We start from the raw sequence: 16,462 nt of genomic DNA, 5'->3' as shown, positions 1-16,462 counted from the left end.
ATCTTCGATCATTTCTGTTAGCATCAAATAATTATAAGTAATCTGATAATCGTTCTTAAGTCAATTTGTACTTTCTTAGTCGAAATATTTCGATTGCGTTTTGTCTCCGTTGTTTACGAACAATGAAAACACTGTTGAACACATCTCCGAGGTGGAAAAATCCCAGACGAAAATCACGTGTATCTATTGCTAGGATACGATTTACGTAAAAGCCATCACACTTGCCCTTCAGACCTCAGGAAGTTCGTGGATGTTTGCGGTAGCGCAGCTATTCTGTGACCTTCAGACGACCGCTGCCATTACGGTAATAGCCTATCCCCCCCTGAAGTGATGTTCCGTTGAATCAAGTAAATGCATACTTCGTACAAAACTGATAGACACGATACTTGTTATTATTTTTTTTTTCTTTAGCTAGCAGTAAGGTATTCGCTAGCTTAGCTGTGTTCGCAAACGAGACAAACAGACATATTTAAATAACCTTATGGTGGTTGTGCCCATAGTAACTGGAACAGCCTCATGTGTCTGGCTGCACGTGTGGAAAAAGATCACGAACTGACGTTGGTAGCTGCACAATGCCAGTCTATGACATGTGGTAGCTGAGCTAGTGTTAATAGCTTATGCACTTTTTCTCCGATGGTGGCGCAATGAGTAAGTCTTCGCGACATGTAATGTATTTTGATAAATTATTTATTTATTCAATTATCTTTCGTGAGTAAGATGGGAGTTTCTCAAAACATATGGTAGAGGACATATTCGTATTTTATCAAGGATAGATTAGGATATTTCAATTGTGAAAATCTGCAGTCGATATATATTAACATAAATTTCATAATTATATAAATCACTTTATTATTATTATTATTATTATTATTATTATTATTATTATTATTATTATTATTATTATTATTATTATTATTATATTGTTGTTTTAATTAATTTATTTTTTGAACTATTACTTTAAGATGCCTCTCCACTCCCAAAATTTGTAAGCTTCTTGTTAACGGTGAGACACAATTCCATTTAACAATTTATTTCTGGCTAAGCTCGTTCCATAGTGTATTTTTAAAACTGGCAATTACTGCAATGTTCGGATGTTGCTTAACGTTCTTTCATATGTGAAGGCTTATGAAATAGATTGTGGATTTTTTTTTTTAAATTTTTATTTATGTGGCTCCCAGCCAAGATTTTTATGTCAACCTCATCATCAAATTCCCGACATGTACCCTCAAGGGGTGTACAGGATATGATAGTACTACATGAAAAATTTACTTCATTACTAATTTCCTATCTACAATTTTCCTCCAAATCAGTCTGTTACTTGTCAAGACTCCAACATTATCAGATCTTATATTTCTATCGTCTAAGGCACTTTGTACAGTATCAATCCACCTATATCTTGGTCTTCTTCTGGGTCATTTTCCCTGCCAATCTGGCAGAGAACACGTCCTTTGCTAATCTTTCTTCGCCCATTCTGTTTAAGTGACCATACCACCTGAGATTAGCTCTGCTAACGCATTCCTGGATGCTGACAATGTCAAGTTCTTTCCTAATATCCTCCTTTTTAATATGATATTGCCATTGATGCCATCTGCTCATGCCTATAATCTTTCTCAGGACTCTCATATCTGCAGTCTCTGGTCTTTGGTCAAGTGTTTTACTTCTGACCCAGCTCTCAGATCCATAAGTTAAAACTGGTTTGAACACTGTCTTGTATACAGCTAATTTAGTGTTCTGACTAATTTCTCTCTTATTCCATATGAGTTTATTCAATTGACTTCCTACCATACCAGCTTTGTTGATTCTATTGTCTATTTCCATATTTAATTTATCATCTTCACTAAAAAATCGTGCCTAAGTAGCTGAAATGTTTTACTTGTTCCACAGGTTCTCCGTTCACAACGCAGTTGATATTTTCAATGATTTTGCCTATTTTCATTGTCTTTGTCTTTTTATTGCTGACCTTCATACCATATCTATTACAGCAGTAATTCAATTTAGTCAGGGAATCTTGCAGACTTGTAGCGGATTTATTTAGAAGTATAACATCATCCGCATAAAGCAAAGAGCTGACATTAACATCTCCAATTTTGATATCATGTTTAATACTGCTTTCCTTCATAATGTGATCCATATAGATAATGAATAACAGAGGGGATAATGTACATCCTTGTCTCACACCAGATTTTACATTAAACCATCTTCCTGTATACTTCCTTTAATTCTAACTGCTGATTTACAACTCAATTAACGACTAAGTATTGCCTGATATAATGCCCCATTGACACCATATAACTGTATCGTATTGAATAGCTTCTCTCTTGGCACCTTGTCATATGCCTTTTCCAGATCGACAAAACTTAAATGCAGATCTTTGTTATATTCCAATGCTTTCTCAACTATTTATAATATATATATTATGTTAGCCTATAGTGCATTAATACTGTGAGTGGACTAAAACATTTTTCCTATTTTAAATTAATTCTTTTTTCTATTTTTATTTATTTTTAAATGATCTGGAAACCCCACTCCATGTTCGGTCTAAATACCAAACATGAAACTTTTTGAAGCCACTTCAGGCCTTCAATAAGGAGGATGATGTGTCACACCAGGCGATGAAATTCATCTCCCACCTAAAGATAATCACAAACATCCATGCCCACGGCGGGATTCGAACTGGCAACGTGTTGGTTGCAAAGCAGTACGCTAACCACTCGGGCAAACCAGGCCGCTTATATTTATTATATTTTTTCCTGTAAAAAAATTCTGAATGAAGTTTCTAACCCACTTTCAAGATCGTCGTAAAAGCCTTGAAAAAGAAAGTATTTTATATAAAGCAAATACGCTTTCATATTTTAAAATGTGATTTTTTTTTTTTAATTTTTAGAGCGTCACATGAACATTCTCCCTCAAATAAACAAATTTTGTATTTTGTTCCCACACTAAAGGAATTCAAATATTTCCCTTGAACAGCAGATTCAGTTTACATTTGCGTAAGCAAGTTAGTCTTAACCGGTAGAATTCTTATAAACGACACTGTTAAACAAAGAAATATGAATTCTCTACTTAATGTATTACCATCTCCTTCCCAACTAAATCAGACGCTAGACATATTTGCATGAAAGATAGCAATTATATTATCTTGTTGAAGAGATGTGTACATATAAGCTTCCGAGTTCCATTCACTGAAGATGACACTTTTCTCAAGGTCGTGCTGTTCGTGGAAGTCTGATCTAGTAGAAAGTGGATCCGTAAACCAGTACAAAGGCCATCAGTCGATAAGTGTGTCCTGGCAACATGGTTAGGTTTGATATTTCGCCAAGAATGAAAGAAGGTCTCTTGCAAATGAAGGTTTTTATAACTTAGGTGAGAGGTGTTTATCGTAAAAAGAGAGAAGGAAATATATTTTTTAAAAACTAACAGTCCAACCCACGAATTGTTGGAAACCTATCCAACACTAGCACTGTGAGTGAGTTTAGGATTATTCCAGTATTTATTTTTGTTTTTTTAATTTATTTTATTTTATTTTTGATAGTGAAAAAAATATACGTCCCAAGCTTAAGAACATATATCAGCGAAGCTTCGGCATATTTAAAAGAGGCTTTGGCTTCAGAAGTTTCCGTCGGCGCCAACGTCGATGCAAAAATTAGTTTTTCTTTAAGACTTGACACACTTTTTTTTATATAATTGTTTCATTAAATGCGGCAGATTTGCTTGCACACACGCATTGATTCCTTCAGTTTACCGTCCCGATTATGAGATTCGTTTTCTAAGCATGAATTTGGTTTATCCATCGGTACCTTGGGGACTATTTCAAAACCTTTAGAGGTTATGGTCCTTTTTTTAACATGTTTTTTTTTTTCCTCCGAAAACTAAGCAAAATCAAGACCAGTATTATTTTTGTGGAAGATAGCACTTTCTCGATCACTGACCTAAGTTTTTGTTTTCATATTCAATTTTTAAAGTAAGATAAGTGATAAAAAAAAAGTCTAAAATAAAACCAAGCGTTTTTTTAAAAGCTTTATTTTATTTATTATTTATTTTTAATGGACACTCATATTTTCTGATGCTACTCCGTCCGCGGAATGTTTTAATTCTGTGGATGGAGTTCGTTCGAACACTCACTATTTTTCTCTTGCTCAACTCCTAACATTTCCTCAATCCGACCTTCGAACATTGTTGTCACATAAGAGATAGAGCACCCAAAACCTCTATAAATTCTTCACTGTATACAGTAAAGGGTAGTCTACTTAATGGATGATTCCCCTTTCTCACAGACTCCCTTCGGGCACTCTCTCATAGGTGCTCTGTTTCTGCATGCTTTTTTTTTTTATTACAGTATTTATTTATTTTTTATAAGTACGTTCATGGGCGTTGTCCACCAAACTGGCCATTGTCATCAGTGGCGTACGAACGCTATGGCATTGGGACAGTTGCCAACGGTGCCAGTGACAGGATATTTTAGCAATTATCGAAACTGTCAAAAAAAAAAAAAAAAGGTGCGTAGCTACGAATCTGTCAAGGGCACTGCAAACCTATCCACGCTACTGATGTTCATTTTACGAAGGACCACTAGTCAACATCCGTGCTTAGTTCAACAAATTAACATATTGAATCAACTCCTCATCTTCATTCACCCACCTCTATTCTTTGCAACAGCCTTCCCCATACACTGTATTAACTTGTTAACAGAGTCCTTCTCTCTCCTTAATCACTTGACGAACATGAGGGCTGTCATGTTATAGGTCTTGTGACTTCTCCTGTGTGAAGTCAGTTAAAAAAATTTGCAAATTGCACACCCCTAGTGCTAAATCGTCTTTGGACGATGATAACAAGCGAAACGTATACTACCACTGGCCCCAATGATTATTTTAAATTAATTAATTAATATTTAAAATATTAATTAATTTAATATTTTAAATTTAATTCCTTCTCTCAGGGAAGGAATTAAACTTGCATTTGACACCTCAGAAGTTTCGAACATAATCGAGGCTGAGTTGGCTAGTCTCGGAAAGAAACGGCGATTTCTTCTCATGGAAACCCCTGTCGGATCATCAACGCTAATATAAAATAGTTAAATATATGACTCATAAAAAGAACAATTCAACTGCTTGTACTGATTGTATCAGATCTCGTGTTCTGGTCTTTTCCAACGAATGCTAATAAACGCGGATACGTATAACCTCAGCCTAGAAGAGACCTTGAACTAACTCAGACATTATGCTGCTGCTAAATATATTGTCGATGATGTTTCTTACGTATCAACTTCTAAAAGGATGGTTTTAGTTTGCGAAAAGAAATGAATTTCTGTTCGCCATTGTAAAATCAATTCTTTTATTCCCATTTTGCCTCTATTGAAGAATCGCTTTCTGGTCATCAGAGATGCGAGTGAAAGGACAACCAAAGGAACGCCGATAAGTCTATTGACACGCGGTCATTCTCCATGCACGTGTTCATGTTCCCCCGTCAAGGACAGATCGGCGCTCTCAGCGGCGAACTTTCAGGCGAAACGATTAACCGACACACACACACACACACGGAAAGATAGAAAGAGAGAGAGAGAGAGATTGCGCACGCTGGCTGGCGAGATGTTTCGTCATCGCTTTTAGCCCGCTGCTACTGCTGTGGCACGTGGGCACGTGAGGATATGTGTACCCAAGACGAAACGCACTGCGACCTCGAAGCGAACGTCAAGCTATCACGTGCCGGACATGTGTTTAGCGATAGGAGGGGAAGGAGAGAGAGAAAAAGAGAAGAGAAGTTTTGAAACTGCGTGCCAGAACAGTGGCGGCATACACAGAGTCTGAGATGGCACGAGCTTTAAACATGTGGTATCTTGCGAGGTGACGTTGTCTGCCGTGGCGTGGTTCGCGCCTGGCTGAAACTTCGATCAGACAATCCCCCTGTCGTAAATGTATTAGTGGCCAGCGGCTTGGCTAGGGTAGGGCACTGCCTATCGTTGAGCACGTGTTGAGAAGGCTGCTTCGTGTAACGTTTCTTCGGAGGCGGAGCGTTGGATTTTTTTTTGTTTCCCCTCCCCCTTTTGGCTGGAACTCCAGTGAGTATTTTTATACTCTACCATTCTTAGTAATTAGTAATTATTCCCAATTAAATAAGTGTATACAAACATTTGTACTAATTACGTCAATACTGATGTGGAAGGAAATCTCGATGGCCCCAGAAAATGTGTGCCTTCCATCCCTAAACTTCGGTGTTTAGGGACTCCGAGATCCACACTGTAGTATATTATGCCTCTTCCCATGTGCGTCATCTTCGAAAGGGGTTATCAACATGATATTTTACGCTGTTCGCATACTTTTTTGCTTTATTATAACTTAATATGAGATTAAACGTCTCATTTGCATAGCATCATCCATTTCCCCCCCTTTACCTTTTAAATAACCATTCACTAACAAATGTCTGTTATTATTATTATTATTATTATTTTCCCAGTTTTCTATACACGGTACTTGTTGTTATGCTTTCGGCAGCTAAACCCATTCGTAGATTTTCTTCTGCTGTTTTATTTATTTTTTAATCCTTTTTATTGATTTATTTCTTGTGTTTGGCTAGATATCGTCTCAGCTCCGAAAATTTAGGTGAAATTTTATGGAATCAATTCTTGAAAAGTATACTGAAAATAGTTTGAGCAAGATTAAATTATAGGAAGATTACGAAAGAAAGAAAAAACAGGAAGTTGGAATGTTGCAATAGTGTTTTGGTTGTTGACTCTATCGTTCGTCTATTATTAACAAAAACAAAGAATAGCTGTAAGGGATGGACGTACGAGGAAATTGCTTCGGGTATAGATCGTAGGGAAAACTTTTGCCTTTTATTTGTGTAGAAAATACTGCGTAATTTTAAGCGATGAATATCTTTTTTGTATGGATAATGAAATTTTTTAATACCATATGCAATACCAGACGTCTGTTGAAGTTGCTTTTCAACTGAAGGTGAGTTACCGGTCTCGTACGTCAATGAAAGGAAGTGTTCTCCTTTCATTGACACACGAGACTCAGGATTTTTAATCCTTCCAAAACAGACAACCATGACAGAAGAACACACACACACACACAGTTAACCTTCACAATATAATGGCCTCGGTTTTTGCTTCTTCGATTGTGATTCAAAACGATCCAATATCTCGAAACTTAGTTTTTCAGCAATTTTTTTAATTTACTGTTTTTTTACGAACAACTTCTGTTGGCAGGATCAATGTTAGGGTATATGCAGCCCCTTATTCAAGCACTATTTTGTCACATCTAAATTCAAGAAAATATGTAAAAATTAAAAACAAAAAAAATGGTGTGTTTCATGATAATACAATTTTTTCGGGGTTTGCCGTTCTCCAAACTTGACGTTCCTGGGCATTGTCTTAGTTGCTTACTGGGTTACGACGACCCTGTCTGTTGGAATGAACCGGATACTAATCTAAACACTAAGGTTCTACCTTTCATGTCATGAAAGGGCAATGAGCGATGAGGAAGAACTTAGCGGGAGTAAGGAAAGCATCGGTGGGTCCTGTGAAAGGAAAAACTGAAAGCCAGTGTTGCGCAGTTGGGGTGGGAGAAGAGACCGACAGAAAATTGTATTGAAGAATAGATTAAAGGACCGGTTAGGATTTTAATTCAACCTGTGAGAGAATGAAGCCTCCGTAACTCAGATGGTGAAGACGACCTTTGAGTGGAAAGACCTGGTTTGAATCCCCTGTAGGAGTTAAACTCCGACAAAATTTTGAGTAATAAAAATCCTTTTTTTTTATTGCAATGCGAATGTAAAATTTTGTAGTAAAATATTGGAGAAATCATTGAATTGTTTAACTATTGCCGACCTGATGAGTGGAATGGATAGCGTCTTCGCTCTCAACTAATAGTTCGAATCTCACTGTGAGCGTGGAGATGCTTGAGGAACTCTTTAGGTGGGAAATAAATTTCATAGCCCATTGTGAGACCACCATCCTGCTTAATCGAAGCCTGAAATGGCTTGAAAAAGGTCCTTGTTTGATCTCTGGAGCAAAGTATCTAATTCTTAGACTACTTTACTAATGTACAGGTGTACAACATTTTGGGAGTTGGAGTCGTAAAAAAAAAAAAAAAGCCATAAAAGGGAATGAGGAAGAATGTTACTCCCACCTTTCTAACTGTGGTTTTAAGTGGTTTTAGCATTTTAAAAACAACCTTTCGTTTCTAAGAACATCGTTGGACTGCCATCATTGTTGAATATTTCATAAGGAAGTTGTCAGGCACGTTGGTTAAATCGTTAACCAACGACTTTAGGTATGCGTCGTGACAGGCACGTGGGTACCGATTCCCCCCCCCTCCTAGTTACTTGGGTCATCGTACCTGAACAAACCCAGTGTTGCATGTTTGCAACACACTCCACACCATAAGCAATCTTTTCCTCTTGTGATTTCTGCAAGAATTCTTTCTAAAAATAAATTTCCACTTAAGACCGGCCATTTTCATCAAAGGAAAAAAGTCGATTTATGTAACGGATGTTATTTGAGAAGAGATCGCAAAACAAACGAAAAAAAAAAAAAAAAAAAAACGCCTGCCCTCCCACGAGTTTTTTTTTTTTTTTTTTTCCTTCTTTAATTGTTTCGGAGAAGCCATATTGTCGTCATTAATTTGTGTTGCTAACATCAACAAATAAACAGGCTTTCGGTGTAATAATGTTGGAGTTTGTAATTCTGGAAACGGAAATTTCAGTACATTGTTGGTTAATATTATAGCTAAATATATGCAGGCGAAATAATAATAATAATGATACATATAACCAAAGGCATACGTGTGGATAACGCATATCTCTACACAAATAAGACCTTAAACAATAAAGTAATGAGATAACTTTGATCACACACTTGTAACTGTTGAATAAAACATTTTCTGTGACCTTGGCCATACAGTCGCATTCCTGGAACTCGTTCTATGGCATAGGCCAAGCATGAAGAATCCTGTGAATTGCTTCATCACTGATAAAATAATATAAAGTCATTTCTGTATAATAGATACAAAAAAGCTCATATATATCAGCTATTGCTAAATAGTAAGATATGACATATCAACAAATTATAACTTTTGCTTTATATTATGAAATATCTACACGCTTCGTAACTATAATTAATATTCAAGCCAATATCTCTGGAAAGGATTTTGATAGGACTATATGTAATTTGTTAGAACAAATAAGTTGGACAGTTCGGTTGAAGTATGTGGTTTCAAGGACTAGTCCCAGATTAAGGGATTAAGGGAAAAGATCACGTAAAAAGGAAGAAAGGCGAAAGAAGTCCTGTCATCGACGATGTCCAAGTGCATTTGAGCAGGAGACAGACCATTTACTTCGGCCTTGGCTATCTCTATGATGAAGAGCTCAACAGCTGCAATAAGTAAACCAAACGCACTATGCAATTATCGGCAACTGAAGTTGACGATGGGTATCCTGTATCAAGAAAATAAAAAAGCAAATTCCTTTGAATTGTGCAAATTCAAAGGAATTTGCACAATTCTGTGACAGAACACATACAATAACTGACAGCAAAGAGATATAATGTTAACGTATACAGACCTTTATTGCAAAATATTTGGAAGAAGATCTTTTAGAATAAGAATAAGCGCCTCCGTAGCGCAATTGGAAGAACGACGGTACATTGCGCCCTTCGATTGGAATAGGCCTAAGTTCGATTCTCGTCGCGACGGGAGGAATCTTTATTTCAATCGATGGTGAGTTAGCCGATCTCATACGGAGGTAGCAGGGTTTTTTCTCCCGGAAACTCGGGTTTTTCATCCCGCATACATACAAATCGGCCCTTCAGAACACACGCAATTTACAGACAAAAATTACTAGTTGTGGTGGTGTTGGAGGTGGGCGGTAGATGGCGTTGATTCGTAGTAGAGGTAAGGTGTAGAGACAGTTGAAGATGTCCTCCCGCGATGAGTCTTCGGACTCCTTGGAGGTATCAGGAATAATAATAATAATAAGTGGTCCTACTTGGAATATGGCTGAGTGTAGACTTAAATAACCCACTGCCTGTTCTTATTATTCTTTCAAGTTAGTGTCTTCCAAATTTTCCATCTGGAAAATATTATTAAATAAATCATATACCGTTTTTGTCTATTTTCTTAGTATCTGTCATTGTTACAGAGATTGCTTTTGATATTTGATACTGGTGGCGCTGCAAGCGTGACAGTTAAACAGTCCACTATAAGTTTGCTATGGTTAGCATTGAATTTTTTTTTCCCTCCTGAGAATATAGACTTAAGTTTCTATTTTATGCGTGACCAGAGAGATCCAAATTGTCAGTAAATAAATTATATACATAGATCTATTAAACGATACATTATAAGATATTTCCAGTTATTTCTTTAAATTTACATTCTCTTCACTTTTTTTTTTTTTTTGTCTTAAATTAGATTGCCACTAAAACTTCTCGTTAACAGAACAAAAATTCAAAGATCAGATTCGATGAACAAAATTCAAAGAGCACTGACCTGTTCACAGCCTACATTTTTTCCCCCCTTAAATTCGGAACTATTTTCTGTGTGACGACCTAGATATTTTCCCGGTTGAATAAGTGAAATACCTTTCGTTAAGGCTAGACCATTAAAAAAAAAAAAAACATAACATAAAAATGTCCAAAAAAAAAAACCCCATAGAAAGCGTTTAAAATTCTCAGCAAATGTCTCCTAGCAACAATACCCTCGTGTGTAGCGATTCTGGTTACTGTTTATCTTGAAATGAAAGCAGACGTCTCATATTTCATTCTCAAAATAAAACTGTATGTGAATATGAATAGTCTCGTAGATTATTGCTGTGTTTGAAATAAATGTGCGAGATTCTCTTCAAAGGAAAGTATCTTTGAAATATATTATGAGATAAATTTTAATCCATAAGAGTCACTTTGTTTTCATTTAGATCAAACTATACCATTAAAACGACAGTTAAATTTATGAATAATATGCTAAGCAATGCAAACTTGAAAATGTCTATTTGCCGCTTTGCTATACTTTGATATAAATTGTATATATATAATAGTATATGTTTTCATACTCCAAAGAAATGCTTTGCAATGTTTACACTCGATTTAAATATGGAATCTTTGCATAGTTTTTTAGTGATGCAAGACGAGAACTTGCTTAAATCCAGGACATTAGAACAGGATGTGGGATAAGTGACAGGATGAGGAAAAGTTCACTGTTCTATTTTTTTTTTTTTTTTCGAGTTAAATATAGGTAACTTGTTAAGGTAGTGTAGTGTGGTTAGTTAATGTGAATAATCTTTTTTTTTTTAAATTTAATTAACTCCTTTGACAAGTCGTATATTAATGATTTTCTGTTGTAATATAACTAAGAGGGTGTATTATTTTTAGTATCCGATGGTTTGAAGCGAATCGAATGATATAATGAAATTATATACACCATTTATGTTTTTATATCTATATCTGTTTTTCTCTTGTAATCGAGAATGGCTTCATTCTAGTAAATATTATTTTCGACATTAAGACAATAAATCAAGAAAGTTTCCCGTCTTATTAGCTATATTAAATTTAATGAATTGTGTATTTAGGATCTCTTTCAAAATTTGTTCAGTCAAAACTGAAAAGTTTGCTTTCAACTGAATCATTTGTAGTAACAAAATTAGAGAAAACAAAATTATATGCTTAATGTGTATAAACCCAAAACGGATCGGAGTTTCATAAACGTGCTATGACTTTCGACAAATTCGAAGTTTTATAAATATATCACCACTTGCTACAGTTTTTTTTTTTTTTTTTTGGATCACGTAAAATTTCTTGATAAACTAAACTTCCATTCTGAACTTTTTCAAACTGTTTTATATGTAACAATGATTGGTTGAAGACTGATTGGTGAAAGTTTTTTTGTTTGTTTGTTTTTTTTTCCTCGTTGTAATTTTCGTTTTATTGATAAGATGATTTAATGTGATGTTAATCCCTCCCTATAAAAATATGCTTCATTTTTAAATATACATAAAAATTCCCACCGTTTTTAATGCCACATTTTGTTATACGTTAATATTTTATTTATTTATTTATTTTTAGTGGAAAATATCCTTTAAACTTCTGCCTCGATCTTATGATTTTTATCTTCCGCTTCCCCTTCTGCGCTTACAAGAAATAAAATCACTGCAGTTCGAATGACCGAGTACTTAGACGTTGACATGTTTATACGTCATGGCGCTGTGTAGTCTTGGCAACAGACATTTCTCTGTCATCATGTTATTATTTTTATGCGACTTCCACCCACGAAAGGTTGCAAACCCATAACAAATTAAAAATGAACAAAAACCCATATTTGTTTATTTTTAATTTTTCATCCAATTTCAGAGTTAGCCAATCTTTGATGCAAGCAAGTACGTGTACTCTACTTAGAAACTCCGTTTTTTTTTTTTTACTCGACAACTCAAAATAATCGATCATAGAACATGCTTTTTTACACAGTAATACCATTCGACGTTAGGGACATCAGATGACGGCAGTTGTCTATTATACTTTGTCACCCTATCCTCAAACTGTCAGTAATCATGAACTCAACTACCTATGATGATTAAAGGTGGAAACCAGCTGCCTACTGATTTCCAAAAATTTGGACTTAAAGAATTCCACTACTGTTTTGAGAAATAAAAAAAAACCCAGCTAGATGGTTAATTATTTATTGTTTTATAGGAAATTCATGCTAAAACATTGTTACACAATACCATTGCCATTTTTATCACCGTAACATCGGCTCGCAGTCATTTTTAGATGCATACGCTGATATCTTGCACATCATCATATGCCAAAATTGTTCTAGCCGGATATATTTTGAAGAAATTTGGAATCCATGCTGATTATCAGTCATTTTTAATACATTAGATCAGTTTAATTTAGACAAGGAAGAACATGGATTTAAATATTTTTTTCTTTATCTTTCCTTCTTTTCACCGGATCATTTTGACCATGCCCAGATGTGGAAAATTTCCTGGCTGAGATGAATGAAAGATGCGTCGCTGATTTTTAGGATGATCATTACATTTTACAAGGGATGATGATGATGATGCCTCCGAATCGTCTCCTTGTATGAGCAGTCGTACTTTTTCCTGATTTCCATATTTCAGTTAAATAAATGTGTCCTAAATTGAGGTATATATTCAGTTTTACCTAATATTTAAGTACGTTTCTCAATATGCGCAAGCGACTATTAAATTCGTTTTTTTTTTTTTGTTCGTATGCAAGTTTTTCCTGAATTTTAGCTTGAGAGATATTAAAATTCTGTATCTGGAATTTCTAAAAAGATTTAGCTCATCTTCATTTTTGTTTCAGTGCGATAATTTGAAATTATACATTACAATAATTCTGCTATGACTAGGTATAAACTGAAAATAATTAAACATAATTGCCAGCTTGGTTGGCCAAATACTAGTGGTGGTAGTTGGTGTAGTTGCGATTAGTTGAAGGTGGCGGATACGGAGAGTTGGGGAGTGGGTGCCCTCCGTCGATGAGTCTTTGGACTCCCTGGAGGTGTAATAATAACTAGGATTTCCATCGGATAATTTTTATTGCAAAATTTGGTAAAAACCATTCGAATATTAATTGCATAATATTTGCATAACATCCATGTGCTCTGTCTTTCGTGTTTAATATTTGCGTTGTTTTCTGTTATGATGTCTGTGATAGACCAGACGTTATTTGAATAAGGCTTGACAGAGGTGGTACTTTTGCAAACATCCGACGAGTGTCAGAAGTTAAAGGGCATTTATGAAATTTCGATCCGTTTTTGACTTATGTACTCTAGACTTATATATGTATGTAGATAGATTTTTTTTTTTTTACCTTGGGTATAATATACGTTAAAGATACCAAGCTATTTTATATATATAAATATTTATATTTATTTATATATATAAAATAGCTTGGTATCTTTAACACACACACACACACACACACACACACACACACACACACACACACACACACACACACACACACACACACACACACACACACACACACACACACATAATTTAAATACCATTAATTATATATTTTAAAAAAAATACCACATTAATCTATTCTCAGTTTTAGTCATTAAATCTTTATCTGTGCCTTATATCTATAGTGCTTGTGCCTAAAAGAACTTATAGGTTAAATGGTGATGGTGGAAGCGAATGGTGTCGCTGTACAAGAATGCAATAATGAATTGTTTCATTTTATGATTCTTGATGATGCTTTCCTTATTCGTTTTGTGAAAATTCGAGTATTTTTGCCTTCATTTGCATCTCGACAGTGTTTCTATGTGCGCACACATTCACATAAAATTGATTCTCCAAGTTATATAAATTTTTGGAGAGTTTTGATTATTATATAATTAAAAAAAAAAAAAGAAAAAGAAAATTCATCTTTATTCTGTTGGGAATTGTTGAATAGTATTGTTCCCCCCTCCCTCCCCCCAAAAAGTGCACGTGTCACATGTCAAAACCAGGAGAAAAGGGAGACGGCAAATCAAATGAAGGCGCACAGGGACTCACTTATGTTTTTGAAGGGATCCACTAAAAGCCTGCAGCTGAGAGTCAAAAATCCAATTTACGCTATTGAAGCGAGCAGAAAACTGTGAAGCGTGACGAGGAAATATTAAGATAATTAATGTTTTATTTCACTTAATATATTCCGTTTTAAAATGATCATTTTTATGTTTTAATTTTGATATTTTATATTTTTTATATTTTTATTATTTCAATTTTTATGTTAGTTTTCATGCAGTTCGATAGTTAATATAAAACCAGACATGATGCAATATAAAAAAAACAACAACATTGAAATAAGTAGTTTACTTAGTACGTGTATTATACAGCTGTACAATTATCATATATTTGGGGGGGGGGGGGAATTATCAGTAAATCTCCATTAGTTCCGAGTTCGCTTTATGGAATGAAGTTTTCTGTTAATGTTACCTCCAGTTCTTTCCTTTCTCCATCATAAACAAACAAACAACAACAATATATTCGCGAGTACTCTGCAGTCGGTTACACATATGGAAGTAGGCCAGGGTTAATTCCATGATTAATCAACGTTTGATATAAAGGAAGGACATCCTGGCCGGAGACTTGTCTGGGTATGCTGTAAAGAAGTAATAAAAAGTTTGTTTGGGTAACATTCTAACACATGAGAAAGATAATATCGTATATCTTAAGAAACATTTGCTAACAATGTATATGCAGTGTTTCTTATACGTGGCAAATATTATAACCATACGAAATGATTCATTTTTTCTTTCAAATAAGCACTACAGCTGTTATTGTAGATATGTGTTAACTCTTTTGTGTTAAGAGATTAATAAATGCAATATTTTTGGTGGTTTGAGACATTCTCATCACTTCTATACATGTATTCAAAATATTAATCAAGCGATGCAACATTCCTCACTTTATAGAGGACAGTTAGTCATCCTTCTTAACAAACCTATCGAGACTTATAGGATTCAACCAGGATGGGAAAAGAGATTAAAAAAGAACAGACAATAAAACAACAAAAATCCCTTCTGTGGAAACCCTTGAAATAGCTGCACCAACTAGCGGAGCACAAGTTGGAGCGTGGTGACTGCCGACGTAGCACGTGATGTTCAGCGTGACCTCAATGTTCATTTTTACCACAGCTGCTCCGCCTTGCTTCAGTCAAGGCCAAACGAGGGACACGAGCGACGGTGTTGGCTCATGATTTTTCAACAGCTCAAGTGTACTATGGTAGCGTTAGTCACATAATGAAAACGAGGAACAGGGAGAGAGAGAGATAAATTGGGCATCTCTACTACCGGCCTGCCTTAGGGGAAAAATTTAAACGGAAATGTCTGTATTGATGGTATCCGCATTGTATGCATACCTTTCATGGTGCACAGGAATGGTGAGGATAATGGTGGCAGTGACACACAGAAGGGTTTAATGAGGCCTTAATGCTGATTGGAGTCATCAGAGGATGCTAATGTTGGGGTGGCTCTAGAGGTCGGTTCAGGTAAAACGCATTTCCTGTTCAACCCTTTAATATAAGAGGTTATTTCACTAGTAGGTGTTACAGTATAAGATTAATCGGGATTGCTGGCGAATGTAGTTGCATTTTCGATTTTTGTATTTAATTATGAGTTTATTTCGAGACAATTTTTATAGAATGCCGCGCTAACGATTTTGTATATTTCGCAGTTATTCCATCGAAATCATTGCATGTCGATGGGATTACTGCGCCATCTGCACTTCTTATATTATTTTATTTTTGTTGGTTTACAATTGTATTCAGCTTTTAATATTACACAATCACCTCTCTAATATGAAATATTATTAGTAAAATATAGAAATTTCCGGTCTTTTCTTTAAAAATATAAAACCAATATGACTATCGATTTACGTAGACATCTTGTAGACAATGGCGTTATTTATTTTACGCTCCAGAAACTGTAGTTATGAAAAAACATTACCGTGGATTTTC

At 35.2% G+C, this 16,462-nt stretch overlaps 1 protein-coding gene across 6 annotated transcripts in view; it reads left to right on the top strand.

The window, feature by feature from the left end:
* The window catches only part of cwo (transcription factor cwo), an 87,600-nt gene that overhangs the window by 37,113 nt on the left and 34,025 nt on the right, over positions 1-16,462 (top strand). Inside the window, exon 1 of one of the 6 annotated variants that reach the window (XM_090390678.1) lies at positions 512-648. The exons of 2 other annotated variants lie outside the window; for them this stretch is intronic. The gene's annotated coding sequence lies outside the window, so the exon portion shown is untranslated. Of the gene's footprint in view, positions 1-511; positions 649-5,801; positions 6,056-12,922; positions 13,133-15,675; positions 15,995-16,462 lie in introns of those variants that run through there. 3 more of the 6 variants (XM_090390676.1, XM_090390677.1, XM_090390675.1) reach the window with 3 other exon arrangements.

Source organism: Typopeltis vanoorti, chromosome 3, assembly GCF_054136105.1.
Source record: "Typopeltis vanoorti isolate ZY-2024b chromosome 3, IOZ_Tvanoo_1.0, whole genome shotgun sequence".
Classification (NCBI taxonomy): Eukaryota; Metazoa; Arthropoda; class Arachnida; order Uropygi; family Thelyphonidae; genus Typopeltis; species Typopeltis vanoorti.
This window is presented reverse-complemented; position numbering and strand designations above follow the sequence as displayed.